This window comes from Dipodomys merriami, unplaced genomic scaffold (genome assembly GCF_024711535.1).
Source record: "Dipodomys merriami isolate MVZ:Mamm:240054 unplaced genomic scaffold, mDipMer1.0.p SCAF_330, whole genome shotgun sequence".
Lineage (NCBI taxonomy): Eukaryota > Metazoa > Chordata > Mammalia > Rodentia > Heteromyidae > Dipodomys > Dipodomys merriami.
Genome location: NW_027204827.1, coordinates 1,123,336 through 1,141,920, shown reverse-complemented (window position 1 = coordinate 1,141,920; position 18,585 = coordinate 1,123,336).

Below are 18,585 nucleotides of genomic sequence, written 5' to 3'. Positions count from 1 at the left end.
AATTCCAGACACCATAGCACCAGTGGTAATAGCAATTAAGCTTAAAATCACAGCTATAATGGCTCCAATCATACGTTTTGTACGTTTTAGTAGTTTGGTAAAAAATTCAATAACAACACTATCCAAAGAATTTTGGGACCATTCTCTTCCTAATTTAACAGGTAGCCAAATATGAGTTCTTTGTTGTAATATCATAGTACTATCACTGTCATTAAAATTAAGAGACGAATTAACGCAAGAATACAGGCGACAATTAAAACAAGAAATAGTAGTGGAAAATGTAAAATTTCCCACTAAAAATACATAAGGCAGAGGTACACAGGAAGTTACATTATAAGATTTGTACAAAGTAAAATTATAAGTGGACGCAGAGTTCGCCATCCCCAAAAATGATCCTTTTGATAGCATCACGGGTGTCAGTGCCTCTGCGACCTTCCAAAGATGAGTCTGAACAGCAGTGGGTGCAGCCATGAAAGCCCATCAAGCATCTGCAATGCCTCCATCTCCCCAGGCCATCAATCGACCTTCAGTAAGCGATCCATTAATGGCATCCAGCATCCTAGTAACATTTGATAATTCACATCTGGTAATATTCCATTCTAAACATGTGTTAATAAACTCTCCAAAAGGTCTCCAATTAATAAAATTATTGAACATTTTTCCAAATGTTCCTCTACACTCTTACCACACAAAAGGCTGATATTTTAAATTAATATAAGTAAAATTAGGGCACATAGGTAAGGATATCTCGCCATCATAGGTGATGCTTTCCCAGCTACTATTAATGGACTAAGTAGTTAATCGCTGCAGCTGTGTTTTAGAATTGGAAGTGTGTTTCCCAGGTAAAACCCAATGTTGCCAATTCATAACAAAACATGGAGGAGGCCCCAGACGAACAGTCAACGAATGAGTATAGTAAGTAATATTTAAAAAGCTATCATCATCCTTATTGTAAAATGTCAAATTATTCCAAGGAGGAGATAAAACAGCAGGAACATTATAGACGGATATATCCATGTCTCCCCAAACAACAGGTTCCAATAAAGGAGAGTAAGGAACAAAGGCCCAATAACTCACATAAGCATTAGCATGGACAGAGTTTACAGTAAGCAGGGCACAAATGGCCAGGAACAAGTTCTCAGCCGTGACAGGTTTACCAGTGCGTTGTAACATCTTTTGACCTTCTGCAGTCAACTTTTTAACCTGCCCCCTGGTGCGCAGTGGGGATTTCTTTTTTCTCAACTGGTGGCCGATTCCTTGCAGGATACAGGGCTGTCCTGACTGGGCTGTGTCTGTATCCATTGGGAAGGAAGTCAGTATTGTTTGCCATCCTTTGTAGACACAAAACCTTATCCTTGCCCCTTATTGGATAATTTTCCTAGTTGACATTCTGCTTTCAATGTAATCTTAATCCATGTGGGAGTGTTTAAATAAGGCTTTTTGGTATTTGTTCAAAATGGTGCTCAGCTCTAGTTAAAATATCTCCTTGTGGTAAGTTTAAAAAGTTAAGAACAAAAAGAGCTTGATGTAAAATTATTTTAGGATTTTGCATGGAAAACCACAAAATATCCAAGAATACTGTACCCAGCTAAACTCTCCTTCATAACTGAAGGCCAAATAAAAACCTTCCATAGCAAAGAAAAATTGAAACAATACATCTCCACCAAGCCAGCCCTACAAAAGATTCTTAAAGATGTCCTACACATAGAAAACCAACAAGGCTACAATAAAGGCCAAAAAACTGCACCCAAACTGAGAATCCAAGAACCATAGGAAGAACACAGTTTTCACAACCCCCAAGAAGATGGATAACATGGCAGGAACTCCCAAATACCTCTTCGTCCTATCTCTTAACATTAACGGACTTTACAATTAAGCGACATAGACTTTCTAGTTGGATTAAAAAACAAGGTCCTTCTATCTGCTGCCTTCAGGAGTCACATCTTGCCCATACAAACAAACACATTTTCAATGTTAAAAGCTGGAACAAAATCTACCAAGCAAATGGCCCCCATAAACAGGCGGCAGTTGCAATCCTAATATCAGATAAAATAGACTTCCGATTAAAACTCATGAGAAGAGATAAAGGTCGCTACATACTAATTAATGGATCTCTCCTTCAGGAGGATATTTCAATTCTAAATATCTATTCGCAAAACAATGGAGCACCCAAATTTATCCAAGAAACACTACTTTCCCTCAAATCCCACAAATATCCAAAGACATTATTTGCTGGGGACTTTAACACACCACTCTCCCCACTAGATAGATCAACTTCTGCAAAAACTAAACGGAGAAACCGCAGATCTAAACAACTGCATACATCAACTAGATTTAACAGACATCTACCAAATATTTCACCCAGAACCATCAGAAAACACGTTTTTCTCAGCAGCACATGGAACATTTTCTAAAATAGACCACATTTTAGACCACAAAGCAAACTTGTCCAAATTCAGAAACATTGAAATTATACCTTGAATTCTCTCTGACCACAAGGGAATAAAATTGGAACTCAACAACAAAAGCCACCAAAGAAAGTCCGATAACACGTGGAAGCTGAACAACACACTGTTGAATCACGAGTGGGTCATGGAAGAGATAAAGAAAGGAAATTCAAATGTTCATGCTATCCAACAAAAATGAGCACACTAATTACCAGCTCCTCTGGGACACAGTAAGGGCAGTACTCAGAGGCAAGTTTATAGTTCTGAGCTCCTACATCAACAAATTGGAGAGATCTGAAACCAACAATTTAAAGACACATCTAAATCTCCTTGAAAAAGAGCAGCAAGATGAACCCCAAACCAGTAGATGGAAAGAAATAATTAAAATTAAATAAGAATGAAATGAATAGGAATCCAAAAAACTATAGAAAGAATCAACAAAACAAAGAGTTGGTTGTTCGACAAAATTAACAAAATTGACCGATCCTTAGCAAATCTTATTAAAAACAGAATAGAACATACCCAAATAAATAAACTCAGAGATGAGAATGGAAACATCACCAAAGAAACAACCAAGATTCAGAACATTATAAGGAAATACTTCTCAAAACTTTATTCTAATAAGTTTGAGAACTTGGCAGAATGGATATTTTCCTAGCAAATACTGACATGACAAAACTAAACCAAGATGAGTTAAACCAGCTTAACAGGCCCATATCAAGCATTGAAATAGAAACAGTAATAAGAGACTTTCCAGCTAAGAAATGTCCAGGACCAGATGGTTTTACAGCGGAATTCTACAAGGCCTTCAAAGCAGATCTCACCCCAAAACTCCTCCAACTCTTCAATGAAATTGAAAGACAAAGTTTACTACCGAACATATTCCATGAAGCCATCATAACCTTCATCCCAAAACCAGGCAGGGACTCATCAAAGAAAGAGAACTATAGACCCATTTCTTTGATGACCATTGATGCAAAATTTCTCAAAAAAATTTTGACCAATCGACTTCAACAATTCATCCAAAAAATCATAGACCACGATCAAACAGGATTCATTTCAGGGATGCAAAGCTGGTTAAATATATGCAAATCAATTAATATTATTCATCACATCAACATTAGCAAGGATAAGAATCACATGGTTAGCTCAATAGATACAGGAAAAGCATTCGACAAGATCCAGTACCCCTTTATGATGAAGGTTTTGGAAAAATTAAGAATCCATGGAACATTTCTCAATATAATAAAGGCTATATATGACAAACCTACAGCCAGCATTATACTTAATGTTGAAAAAGTAAAGCCATTTCCTCTTAACTCAGGAACAAGACAAGGATGCCCACTTTCTCCACTTCTCTTCAATCTAGTAAAATAGAATGCCTAGCTACATCAATAAGACAAGATGGAAACATAAAGAGGAAACACATAGGGAAAGAAGAAGTAAAACTCCCTCTTTGCAGATGACATGGTCTTGTATTTAAAGAATACCATAGACTCCACTCCCAAATTACTCAAGTTGATCTAAAACTTTGGCAAAGTAGCAAGGTATAAAATGAACCCTCCAAAACAATGGTTATTCTGTATGACCACAATGAGAAAAGTGTGTTTGAAATTAGGAAAGCAACTGCATTTGTAATAGCCCCCCCAAAATAAAATGTCTAGGAATCAACTTAACCAAAGAAGTGAAGGACCTCTATGATGAAAACTTTAAAAACATGTAAAAGGAAATCAAAACAGAACTTAGAAAATGGCAAAACCTCCCATGCTCCTGGTTTGGAAATATTAACATCGTGTAAATGGCAATACTTCCCAAGGCTATCTACATATTTAATGTGATACCTATCAAAATTCCAACCTCATGATTCAAGGAAATAGAAGAGGCAATCAAAAAATTCATATGGAACAATAAAAGACCCCATGTAGCAAAAACGCTTCTCATCGGGAAGAACACTGCTGGAGGAATATCAATACCAAATTTCAAATTCTACTAGAAAGGTATAGTAATCAAATCAGTTTGTAGTGGCACAAGAACAGACCTCAGGTCAAATTGAATAGAATTGAAAACCCAGAAATGAAACCTACAGACCTATAGCTATCTAATCTTTGATAAGGGAGCTAAAACAATAGAATGGAACAAAGACAGCCTCTTCAGTAAATGGTGCTGGCAAAATTGGTTAACTACTTGTAGAAAACTAAAGCTAGATCCTTATATATCACCCTGCACCAGAATCAACTCCAAATGGATTACAGACCTCGGAGTCAAAGCAGACACTCTGAAAATATTAGAGAATAGAATAGGAGAAACCCTAGGTCTCTTTCGAACAGGGCAAATTTTTCTTAGAGAGCCAGAAACACAACAAATCAAAGAAAGGTTGGACAAATGGATAACATGAAGTTCCAGAGCTTCTGAATGGCGAAGGACATAGCTAGCAAGATCAATAGAAAGCCCACGGATTGGGAGAAGATCTTCACTAGCCATACAGCGCCCAAGGGTCTCATATCTAAAATATACTTGGAACTCAAAAAATTAAATCCCCCAACAACAAATCCTCAAAGAAACAACTGCCCAATAAATAAGTGGGTTAAAGACTTAAAGAGAAACTTCTCTGAAGAAGAAAGAATGATGGCCAATAGACACATGAAGTAATGCTCAACCTCCCTAGCCATAAAAGAAATGCAAATAAAAACAACATTGTGATACCACCTCACCCCAGTTAGAATGGCAAAAATCAAGAACTCTAATAACAACAGATACTGGAGGGGATGTGGACAGAAGGGAACCTTACTTCATTGTTGGTGGGAGTGTAAACTTGTTCAACCACTTTGGAAAGCAGTATGGAACTTCCTCAGAAGACTTCACATAGAACTCCCCTATGACCCACCCATCCCACTATTGGGCATTTACCCTAATGTTTACAAACAAGACGACACTAAACCTACCAGCATGACTATGTTTATTGCAGCACTATTTACTATAACTAAGATATGGTTCCAACCCAGATGACCCTCAGTAGATTAATGGATCAAGAAAATGTGGTATATATACACAATGGAATTTTATGCCTCCATCAGAAAAAATGGCATTGCCACATTTGTTAGGAAATGGAAAGGCTTGGAAAAAATTATATTAAGTGAAGTACGCCAAGCCTAAAGAAAGATAGGTCACATGGTTTCCCTTATTTGCAATATCTAGTATATTTATGAGTGAAGCAGAAAAGGTCAGATAATGTGATGTTAGGAAAATGAACCCTTAGATATGTGTTTAAATTTTTTTTTCATGCATTTGTTTCTAACGCATTTATAAGATTATCTCTTTGTTGCTTTGTATGTCTGTCCCCCACACTACACCCCTGCTTTCACTATATTTGATGTCGGTATAATTTGTGGAGGAAAAGGGGAAAAACAAATTGTTTACGGATACAGGTGGACCCGTTGCAACAATGAGAAGTACAAGTTGTCATGTCGAAAACGAACTTTACAACTTTGGTGGGGGGGGACCATTGGGTGGGGGTACAGGGGGAGGCTGGGAAGGGATGTAAAGGATAAACAAAGGAGGAGGCTGCAATGTTTGATAAGAAATATACTCATTATCTTGCCCATGTAATTGTAACCCCTCTGTACAGTATGGTCACAATAAAAAATATTAAAAAAAAATACTCAGGAGCCTGAGATCTGAGGATAATTGTTCAAAACCAGCCCGGGCAGGAAAGTCCGTTAGACACTTATCTCCAATAAACCACTAGAATATCAGAAGTGGAACTGTGGCTCAAGTGATAGTGTGCTCGCCTTGAGCTGAAGAGCGCAGGGGCAGTCCCCAAGCCCAGATTTCAAGCCCCACGACCTACCAAAAAATCACATTCGCCAAAATAACATTTGACAAACAGATGATACTTAGTGGCAATGGAGTTATAATAGAGTTACAATAGAGTTGATTTACTTACCCCGCAATAATGCCAATCAGGTTCAACCATTCATTGAACTGTAGAAATAGTACCACCCACCATTTGTGTTGTTCTTTAGGTGCCTTCCAAAATTTGTTAAATATATCAGCCTCCCATATTTCAAAACCAAACATTAGCTAATAAAGTAAATTTTATCATTTAATAAGGTACATTTTAAAAAGTCACAAATAGTTGCCTTATCATATGTTATTTTGTATTTTCCCTATCTGTCTAACATAGTAAGTCTTGAATATGGGTACTCGTCAGAGATGTGACAAACATAAAATCTATCTTCTATTTCTATCATATTCCAATATAATAGTAAATTTTAATTTTCTTTTTTGAAAACTTAAATGTAGTAGAAAATATTATCCCATGTAAAATAAAATAATCACACACCATTGTACAAAGCCATTTATAAAAACTGGTAGGTAGGAATACATTCTAAACCATTTTTAAACTTGCTTATTGACTAAAGATCAATCTTCCAAATGGATGAGAATTAAATCATGTCTAGGTAATTCACGCCTCCACTCTTGCAAATTATTATTGCAGATGAATGAATTATGGAAATATAAGCTGACATAAGTTCAAGTATATGCAGGATTGAAATTCCATGGAATGTATATAAACCTTTCAAACTATTAACAGATAGTTTAACAGAATGACTATCAGGAAGTTGAAACCAGAGAGGAATAATAGTAAATACAAAGAATGAATGAGAAATGGAACAAAGAGCAAATACAGCTAGAACATCAATGTACATATGTGATAAAGGAAGTGGTAAATCTGAAATAAATCTTGGAGAAGGAGTTGGTTGACAATGATAGAAGGACTGAATCTGATCCAGGAGCATTGGTCAATTAGATGGACATATTTAATTGTAACACACTTGCACAATCTTTTGAAAATCAGTGAAAAAACACACAAAAATTACAACCAAACAGCAATCTCTAAAGAATATGAATATGACCTCTCAAAATTTTAAGCAGTTAATAAAGGGCAGTCTTGGGAAAAGCAAACAAAACTATTCAAAGAGGGCAGTTTGGGGTGGAGGAGAAATTTGAACGGATTTAAATAGATTGTCTCAGGTTACAAATCTCCTATATTTGCTGCAAATGTTATCTTCCTTCTGTGAGTTCTCTCTGTCTGAAATGGATACTCCAGTCCTGAGCCACACTTAATAGCTTGTGAAGACAGAATGGAAGAAACAAGATCAAGAACCTATTAATCGGCTGGAGAGAAAACAATCCTCTATGTTTTCTTTCATCTCTCTTCACTACTCTTTCCTCATACTTTAAAGTCAATTGATTTTGAGTAATATATATTTCCTTCTTTGTTCTGTAAAAGTGATGATGAAAGTAATTCACAAAATATTATTTGCCATTTTTTTTTGGTGCTGTCGTGGGGCCTGAATTCTGGGCCTGGTTGCTGTCCCTTAGCTCTTCAGTTCAAGGCTAGTGCGCTACCACTTGAGCCACAGCGCCACTTCTGGATTTTTTTTAATTTTTATTTTTTATTGTGAACATACTGTACAGAGGGGTTACAATTACATGGGCAAAATAATGAGTACATTTCTTATCAAGCATTGCAGCCTCCTCCTTTGTTTACCCTTCACATCCCTTCCCAGCCTCCCCTTACCCCCCCAACGAACCCTCCCCCCCCCACCAAAGTTGTAAAGTTCGTTTTTGACATGATAATTTGTACTTCTCCTTGTTGTAACGGGTCCACAGTTATCCTTCAACGACTTGCTTTTCCCCTTCTCCTCCACACATTACACTGACATCAAATATAGTGAAAGCAGGGGTGTAGTGTGGGGGACAGACATACAAAGCAACAAAGAGATAATCTTATAAATGCGTTAGAAACAAATGCATGAAAAAAAATTTAAACACATATCTAAGGGTTCATTTTCCTAACATCACATTATCTGACCTTTTCTGCTTCACTCAAAAATATACTAGATATTGCAAATAAGGGAAACCATGGGACCTATCTTTCTTTAGCCTTGGCTTACTTCACTTAATATAATTTTTTCCAAGCCTTTCCATTTCCTAACAAATGTGGCAATGTCATTCTTTCTGATGGAGGCATAGAATTCCATTGTGTATATATACCACATTTTCTTGATCCATTAATCTACTGAGGGGGATCTGGGTTGGTTCCATATCTTAGCTATGGTAAATAGTGCTGCAATAAACATAGTTGTGCTGGTAGGTTTAGTGTGGTCTTGTTTGTTATGTGGTGCTTAGGAATCAAACCCAGGGCCTCAGGCATGCAAGGCCAGCGCTCTATCACTGAGCCACCTTCCCAGCCCCTAAAGTAATGGGTACTTTTTTTGGGGGGTGGTCATTGGGCTTGAAATCTGGGCGCTGTACCTTCGCTCTTCAGCTCAAGGTTACCACTCTACCGCTTGAGCCACAGCACTACTTCTGCCATTTTTTTTATCATGCTGTTTACTTTTTCAAGGGAGTCCATCAAAATTCACCCCTGCATTTGGTTGCCATAAAAACCCAACATTGATGTTAATCAGACTAAACTCTAATGTAAAACTTTGTCTCCAAAAAAACCAGTCCAAGAAATTGTGATCACAAATATTTGGATATCCGTTTTTCTTTATTCTTTTACCTTGAAAGTCTTCTTGTGTCTAAAGTGCCCACAAACATAAGTACTCCAACACTTTTTGGTTCAATCACTTCTAACCTCAAAGATATATTTTGCTAACTAACTAGGTGCTTAGAGAAACCGCAGAATACTCCACTTTTATCTTCTCTCTTAAGAATCTCCTTTGATACCATATCAGGAACAGTGAAGTTATTCTTTGCAAAATTATTTCAGTAGATTTTTTTCTCTTAGTCTTGCATTTGTTCATCAAGATGTATGGAAGAGAATAAAGTTAAATCACCCATACCTTGGATGACAGTGTCTGTTACAAAGGACAATGCTTCTATGTCCTATTTTATGTCTTCCTCTTATCTCTTGTCTGATTTCCAATTAATCACAACTTCTTGGCTTCAAGTCTAGTGAAGCTAAAGGACTATAAGGCCTCCCTCACTGCTACATCTTCATGGTTTCTCCTTTAAAAATCTTTGAATTTGCTTCGTTTGGATGTGGGGTTTATTTTCATGTCTGCATTCAATCAGTTCTGCATTGTAGTGAGCCAAATCGGCTTTGTAATATCACTTTAGGTAGCAAAAATATTACAATCTATATCAAAAAGTTTTTACCTCCCTCCACTGCTGAAGCCAATTTGCTTAGCTAGGGCTTCTAAGGACACTGTTTTCTTACCTTTTCCATGTGCTCAATTCTTTTCTGAACCCAAAACTTTTTGTCTTATGTAATAGGAGAAGTCTTCTCTATCTCATGTTAATAAGGATATTATATTTGTGAGCCACTTAGAAATGTGAAATCACTGGTTTGAAGGAGCCAATCAGATTGTTTTTCGGTTTCAGTGCTTTACGTGCAAAGACATTGTGGAAAGTATTACAAACAGAAATGTGTTTACCCAATACCTTTTTTCATTGTGGAGGGCACTTTCTCCCAAAATATTTTGACCCAAATTATCTTTTTCAGAGAATTACTGTTTGGTAATTAAAGGTCAGTTCACAAATTTTGATGTCTTTTTTTAAAAAAGAAATTTGAATTAAATTGCACTATAACCTTGTTTCACACAGTAAGAGTATATTTCCTGGGTAAGGACAATTTTCAAGGGAAGCTACAGGATTTACAGAAAGGTTTCTGAGGTTTGTTTGTTTAGTGTGAATATGAGCCATCTTCACTCACATTGCTCCCTCTCCCCTAAGTATCCATAGATTTCTTTGCATGAAAGACTATTTTCCCAGGGAATTTTAAATTTTCTTAATTGGCTACGTTGTTAAATAGTTTGAACAATTAAAATTTACTTGTCATAATTTTAAAACTCTTTTAAAATTATTTATCAAAACCGCAAATTCACCAATCCTAATTTCACCTTTACCATCAAAAACAGCTAACATGCTGTTTTCACTATATAGTGTCCATTCAACTATTATTTTCCCGTGACTTCGTTATGCATATATATGACCATATAAGCTGATGTTGAACAAAATGAACTCCAAGATATGGAATCAGAGATTTTTATTTGTGGTTGTTTTTTTTTATGTATTATGTGATTTCTATTTTCTTTGGTTTTCCCCCTTTGGTTTATCCCTTGCTGTATTTGATTTTGGTACCCTGTGTATTGTGTATACATTTACCTTAATTAGGGAAGGGAAGAGGAACATAACAATGGTGACACAAATGACAAAGGGCAAACCAATGCATTAGCAATACTCACAAGACAATATGTTGGAAATATACATTACAACTTGTGAGGGGTATTGAGGTGAAGGAAAACTGTGACAAAAGTGCGGGAGGGGGTAACAAGTTTGAAAAGTTATGTATTAACTACCTTACAATTACTGTAACCCGACTGTACATCACTTTGACAGTAAAATTAAATTTAACAAATGAGCTGCATAAAATAAAATTTCACTGTATTGGTATAGTTAATGTTATTCTTTATAGACTAAAATTTTAAAAAATCAATACTATTTGTCATCTAATTTGGTTTAATTAACCTTTGTTTATCAGAAGTTCGTCAACTTGAATGTTTTCCAACTAGACAATATTTTCACAATATACTTGCATATTTTGGAAAAAATAAATTTAGCACTTTCACACACATAAAACCGAAAACAGTTTAATTGTATAGAAACCCATAACTTTAAAAATTAAATAATTTGTTAGGACAGAATATATGTGTCCTTCAAAATTCCTATGACTAATAACTACTCATTTTCAAATTCTGAACATTCCATACCTGAGAGATTCAAAACAGTACTTGTTTTCATGTTATATAATTCTGCAATAGATGCAGTTTCCAATGGGGTGTTAAAGATGGAGAAGTCAACAGAAAAATAGTCACATTCTTGTAGAGGATAAAACTATGAAGTATCTGTAATAATTCTTCAAGAGTAAGCAATCCCCAGCTTTATGCCATAAAGTCATCCTAGCCCAACAGTTTCCAAATTGTAAGGTGCACCTTAAAAATCCCTTAATTCACATCATGAATAGCTTATCTCTACTGTGAAAAAAAATAGTACATGTCTGGTATTGTGATGCCCTCCTTGTTCTGCAAAGAATACCACAATAAACTCAGTTGCATCAATTTTCCCCCAGTGGTATTCTTGAGATCAGAACACTTGCAAATATTACTTATATTTATACTTTTTTAACTATCATAGATATTCAGGATACTAAGATCAGAAGATTATGGTTCAAAGCCTATCCAGGCAGAAAGGTCCCTTAGAATCTTATCGCCAATAAACTTCTCAGAAATAGCCAGACACAAGTGGCACTGAGGTTGAAGTGGTAGGCCAGGAGCCTTGAGATCAGAGACAGTGTCCAGGCCCAGAGTTCAAGCTCTAGGTCAAATCAATAAAACAAAAACAAAAATTGGGCTGGTAAGGTGGCTCAATGGTAGAGTGCCTTGCATGCATGTTTGATTCCTCAGCACGACATATGCAAAAAGAAAAAAAGCCAGAAGTGGCGCTGTGGCTCAAGTGGTAGAGCGCTAGCCTTGAACAGGAGAGCTGAGGGACAGCACCCAGGCCCAGAGTTCAGGCCTCACGACCGGACCCCCCTAAAAAAAATATAAAACAAAAATGAACCCAAACCTAGCGTTATTCTCATTGCATACCGAGGCACATAATTAAGGAAATTGCTTCCTGTGTAACATATAGGTAGAAGAAAGATGTCACACAATCATTCTCTTCATACCATGTTATACCAAATCTTCAAAAAAAGATTTTTCAAAATTTATAAATTAATATCATCCATTTGTTGGCAATTCTGTCTAGATTATTCACATTATCATTTTATACATGAACTGTTGGAATTACCTATTAGATAAGTTCTAATTATAACTCTCTTAAAAGAATATTCTAGGCAAATAGAATGCCAGAATAATTTGTGAATTTGTCAGTTAAAGCCTCTACTTAAAAAGAATTTTGTAGTATCCTATAGAATATGGAATTATAAAAAAAAATCTATTTATTTTGAATCTAAATTCTAATTTTGCAAGGTCCACAAAGTCCTACATTAGACGAACTGTGCTATTTCTCCGGGCTTAAATTTTGTAAACCTTCATCATTTCTATGGCATCCAACAGAATGACATTTACTTACTTTTTCAAATTTTGGATGGGAATCATGAGCTATTTTGCATCTAAGAATGTTTGTAATGAAGAGAACATTTAAAACACAACTGAGGATTATATATCAGTTGCATTTCAATAGGAAACTTGACTTCTCAAAACATAATGACAAAATTAGCCCAAACTTCCAACTGTGTATTCCTTTCTTGTAATTTGGTTTGTTTTGAGACAAAACTATACTACCTGGTCCAGGGAAGGTATAACTGTGTAATTCCACTCTCTAATCTCCTGTCTTAGTCTGTGTGCTAGAATTCCAGGCTTGTATCACATTGCCCTGCCATAGTTTGTTGGTTTATTTAATCTAGAAACACTCTAGCAATTCTGAACTTCTCTGAGGATCTTATCCATTGACTGCTCAGACTGTTTATGTACAACTTTGAAAGATGTTCTAACATTTGACACAGGATATGACCATTTTCAGATGCACATGCAGGGGTCTCTGATTCATTCCTCCATGAACCCGATCCCTTTAATAATGATTACTTGACTTTCTTACTATCTCTGGTCCCTACCTATGTAATAGTCTCAAACATTTTTGAAGAAAGTTCACTTGAGGACTTTTTAATATTAAAATTTATCACTTGATTCTAGTTTTACTCAGAAAATATTTTCTATTGCTTTCTAACTTTTCTACATATTCTGAGAGTTGTTTCATTTGTGTATTCATGTGTGCACATATAAGTGCCTCTGTGTGTATGCGTATGTTTGTATGTATGTATGCAAAAGCCTCAAGCTCTTATTCAACAATCTTGCTCATGAGTGGTATTCCATCACTTGAACTGTTCTTCCAATGCAGCTTTGGCTGGTTAATTATAGATAGTGTCTCAAAGATTGTTCTGCCCAGGCGGGATGCAAACTGAACTTCCCAGACTCCTTTACATTCTTAAGTTTGTTTTCCAGGAGTATCAACTTTTAAACGACAAACGTTTTGTGAGTGTGAAGTCTAACCTGTAGCACAGATTTTTAACTTAAGAATTTATATAATTATAGATGAACATACACATTACATATGCTGAATGTACACTGTTAGAAATGTGATCTTAAGCTGGGTGGCGGTGAGATCTGAGGATTGAGGTTGAAAGCCAGCCCTGGTAGGAAAGTCCCGGAGACTCTTTTCTCTAACTACAAGAAAAGTGGAAGTGGTACTGTGGCTCAAGTGGTAGAGCACTAGCCTGAAGCTGAATAGCAGAGGGACAGCGCCCATATATATATATATATATATATATATATATATATATATATATATATATATATATATATATATATATATATATGAAATAAAAATAAACATGATCTTTGCCTCCAGGTTCATTGCAAGTATAATACCTGCACTTTCAAAATGGACTTTTTTTTCCAGTTAAGCCCATTCTCTTATATTTGACTTGCATGGAACCAGAATCATTCTTCGATTCTACTTTTTACAAATTTGCACAATTGGAAGTGTGATTTAGAAAGGGAGTGGTGTCATACTTTATATTCCACTTAGGAGAAATGCTTTCTCTATATCACTTCTGTAAATCTACATACTGAACTTGGCTTCATTGTTTCAATGTTGTCTTATTTGTAGAGTCTTCTATATTGTATTGAATCCTTAAACACAGAGCTTCTCTTTCTCCTATTATTGCTATTGTTTCTCTTACTATTAACTTTTGTACACTTGAAAATAATGCACAGCACATACACTCACAAAAAATGATCTGAGAACCCTCTTCCCATTTAAAATTCACCTTAATTTACAGAACACTTATGAAGTTTGAACTCAATGAACTCATGGATAATGTATTTATAAGCAATTTAATTTTCATATTTTCTCTTTACTAAGTTGTATCTTAAACACTGCTACATGATGTCCAAAGGTTTCCTTGTGCTATTTCAATGAAGCCAGCACACATTCATTATACATCAAGCAGCACCATAAATTGCTACTGGAAGTAACTATTACTGGAAGTGGAAACTGATCCCAGGAGAGGAATTGAACATAGATGTATGACAAAGTTCAAGTTAATTTGTTTTCCTTTTTACTGTACAAGAAAAGGATCCAAGGCTTGAGAGAAACTCTGTCCCTGATTTTTCGAGTGTGTTTTTACTCATATAAAACTTGTTTTAAACTTCTGGTTGCGAATATTACAAAAGGAAATAATGTGCCATTTGAGGGCCAGCATGGAAGAAAAGGAAATAACGTTGTTTTAAAAGTGTTCTACTGAAAAGAAAAAAAGACATGGAGATTTTAAAGTGCTTTATGGATGGATATTTCACTCCTGAGATGATTCTCTTGTTGCATGATTTAGTTATCCATTCCTTTAGTCTGGTCCTGAGTTCTCCATAGCAATATAGATTCCAAAAAAGCAGGATCCAGTGAGTATAATCAACAAATTCAGTCTCTTCTCAGACCAGTACTCCTTTAAGGAGGGTCCCAAAGAAATACCTGTTGTTTTTTTGTTTGCTTGTTTGTTCAGTTTGTGCTGATTCTGGAGCTTGATCCCAGAGGCTGGACCATGTACCTGAATAGATGTCTTTACTGCCCACCTGCCCCCAAAGCTTGTACTTTACTGCTTGAGCCAGACCCCCACTTCTGGACTTTTTGGTGGTTAATTAGAGATGAGAGGTTGACAGACTCTCCTGCCTGGGTTTGCTTTGAACTGAGATAGTAAGAAAGCCAAGTGATGGGCTGAGAAGGTGGCTGAGGAGTAGAGTGCTTGCCTTGAATGCATGAGGCCCTGGCTTCGATTCCTCAGCACCACAAGAGCAGAAAAAGCTGCTGGATGTGGTGCTGTGTCTCAAGTGGTAGAGCACTAGCCTTGAGCTGAACAGCTTAGGGACAGTGCCCAGGCCCAGAGTTCAGGCACCTTGACTGGCAAAAAAAAGCCAAGTGACATTAACTGTATCAAGACTTCTGATTTGAACCAATAAATACTAAATGAAGTTTATTATAAAGCTAATATTTGACAATTTTCAAAAGAAGAGAATATGTCCATTCAAGAAGCCATAACTTAAATAACTCAGCAAAAGAAAGTGCAATGAATCATTTTGGAATTTTTTTCTGCTTTGGAAGATTACTATTGACATTGTCCTTCCTTTTGGGGAAACTTAAAGTCATAGTTGCATTTTTTTGTTAGTCGTGGGGCTTGAACTCTGATCCTGGGTGCTGTCCCTCAACGATTCAGCACAAGCTCAGTGCTCTACCCCTTTATCTATGGCACCACTTCTGGGGTTCTGGTAGTTAATTGAAGATAAGAGTCTCATGGACTTTCCAGAGCAGGCTGGCTTTGAACTGGAATCCTGTGGTCTAAACCTCCTGATTAGCTAGGATTACAAGCTTAAGCAACCAGCACCCAGCTCATATTTCCATTTAGTGCATTTAATGACACTATTTAGACAAAGAATGGAAATTTGAATCAAATGATGACATGGCCCCTTTTCAGAAAAATTGAGGTAGCAATGCATAAGTCCTCCTATTCCATTTTGTTACATTAATGACACATGAGCTATGGGACCCTTACATTAGCAACCTCTTGCCATCTGTGTAGGTGTATTTAGTATCAGGAAAGACTGAGATTTTTAAAAAGAAAAAGAGATCAGGTGTGGAAAAACAGCATAGGAGGAGATACATTTATCACACAGAGATTAAGAACTAGGTTGATAACTAGTTCTTCAATAACCAAAAATGGTTCCCTAGAATGGTTTCTGGTATGCGTTAGTTACTATCATTTGTTCCTTCCATCTTGAGTTATTCTTTCTCTTGTCCCAACTGATAATTTGCCTCTGCATTTTTGGTGCCATGACTGACCCAAAAGATTTCCAAATCTCACTTGACTATCCTTCTCATTGTGATTAGCAGTGACCACTCAAAAGCCTAGAATCTTTGAGTTTCCAGAATTAATCTTCACCTGACTTCTAAGCACATTCCTAGCATTAATTGCTGTGATCTAATGAACAAAACTTTTTTTTCAACACAGTGTCCTAATATAGGTAAAATACATGAATTAGGGAGTATTGTCAGGTATTAGTATGGAAGGAGCAATATATATTCCAAGTATGGATTATTTATTTTGCATTTACTAACTAAAATTTTTTTTGCCAGTCCTATAGTACTGGGGCTTAACCTCAGGGTTAGGGAATTATTCCTGAGCTTTTTCTTTCTCTCATGGCTAACATTCTACCACTTGAGGCACAGCACCATTTCCAGTGTTTCTTTTTGTGTTTATGTGGTATAAGGAATTGAACTCAGGTTTTCATGCATGGTAGGCAATCACCGTACGACGAAGCCACATTCCCAGAGCTCTAAATGACTTTCTTAAGATGGTATCATATTTTCATTCCATAACTATGTATCATAATTGTGGCCAATTGCTAGAAAAGGACGTAGAAAACAATACTAAGTCCAATAAGGCTAGATGGACAATGAATAACTGTCACGGTCTAGCCAGGCACAGAGGGGCTTACCTCATGGGGCTGGTTCAACAGGCTGAGTGAGACAGTTCCTGACCCACAACCCACCTCCAGAATGAGAGGGCCACCTTGGGTTCCAGCCACATGGGAACACTGGGCCACCTCTTCAGCACCCATTCAACCAGTTCCTGTGAGAGAAAGAGAGAGAGATAAAGAAAGTCAGAATTACAATTAAGCCGGGTGCCGGTGGCTCAGGACTATAATCCTAACTAAGAGGCTGAGATATGATGAACATGGTTCATAGCCAGCCCAGGCGGGAACGTCCATGAGACTCTTATCTCCAAAGAACCACCAGAAAACTGGAAGTAGCACTGTGGCTCAAGTGGTAGAGTGCTAGTCTTAAGCTGAGAAGCTCAAGGACAGCACCCAAGCCCAGAGTTCAAGCCCCACGACTGACAAGAAGTGGACTTCCCACCACAAGAAGTGTACTGAATACCACACATTCTCCTCGGGACCATGGCATAGAAGTCAGGCTGAGTTTTCTGTCAACTGGAGGTCATGAGTTGGTCACCTGGCTTTCCATGCCCCATTTTCCCCAGCTACAAAACTGAACACAGTGAAGGATCTCCTTCCTCATGGGAATAGGATAAGGATGAAAGAGAAGCATGTTTTGTTTCATAATCCCGTACATTTCACATGACTAAAAACAGGCCCCATCTGAGCACTTTCCCAGTTATCTTCCTGTCATATGCTCACAGAATTGCCAAGAACCGTATCTGACAGCTGCTCCCTCTGTGCCTGGCCTTGCTGCAGAGATGCCCCTGTATTGATCCCTTGTTTCCTCACAACTGGAGGCAACCCAGAGCTTTACGGTTGCTGTAAACTAAGTTCAGGACAATCATCTAAAGCAATGACTGAGCATGGCGCTATATGTCTACCATCCCAACTAAGGAGGACCAGGCCTCATGGCTCATGCCTGTCACAGATAGGAGGATCACGATCCAGCCCAGCCTGAGCACATATGGAGTGAGTGTCTATCTCGGAATTGCCCAAGAGAGAAAGGCTTGGCTACCGTGGTAGACAACCTGACTGGCAAGCCTAAGGCCTTGAGTTCAAACCTTAATACACCAAAAAGAATGAGAGTCCAAATGCCAGAGACTCATGCATATAATCCTAGCTACTCAGGAGGCTGAGATATGAAGATCACAGCAAAAGATATAAAATAGGTTTGGCCTCACCCATCAGAAGTCATGATGAGAAAACACGGAGTCTGATTTATGCTGGTGAACTCCATACCAGCAGGGCTCACATCCGTACTAAGTCCCGACCATACTGTCTGTCCCCCTTGGAAGCCAAACCCTGTGGGCCTCATACCCAGGTCCTCCCAAGCTCCAGGTGCCACCAACCAGGCCCAAAGGAGTAGACAGCTCCAAGGCACACAGGACCCTTGGTCTTGTAATTTAATGTTGCTGAGTCCCCTTCAAGCATCTCACACTTCCAGGCCCCCAGACCCCAGGCACAAAGTCCATGCATCCCCCAAATGTAGCAAGCAGAAGTTACCAAAGGACCCA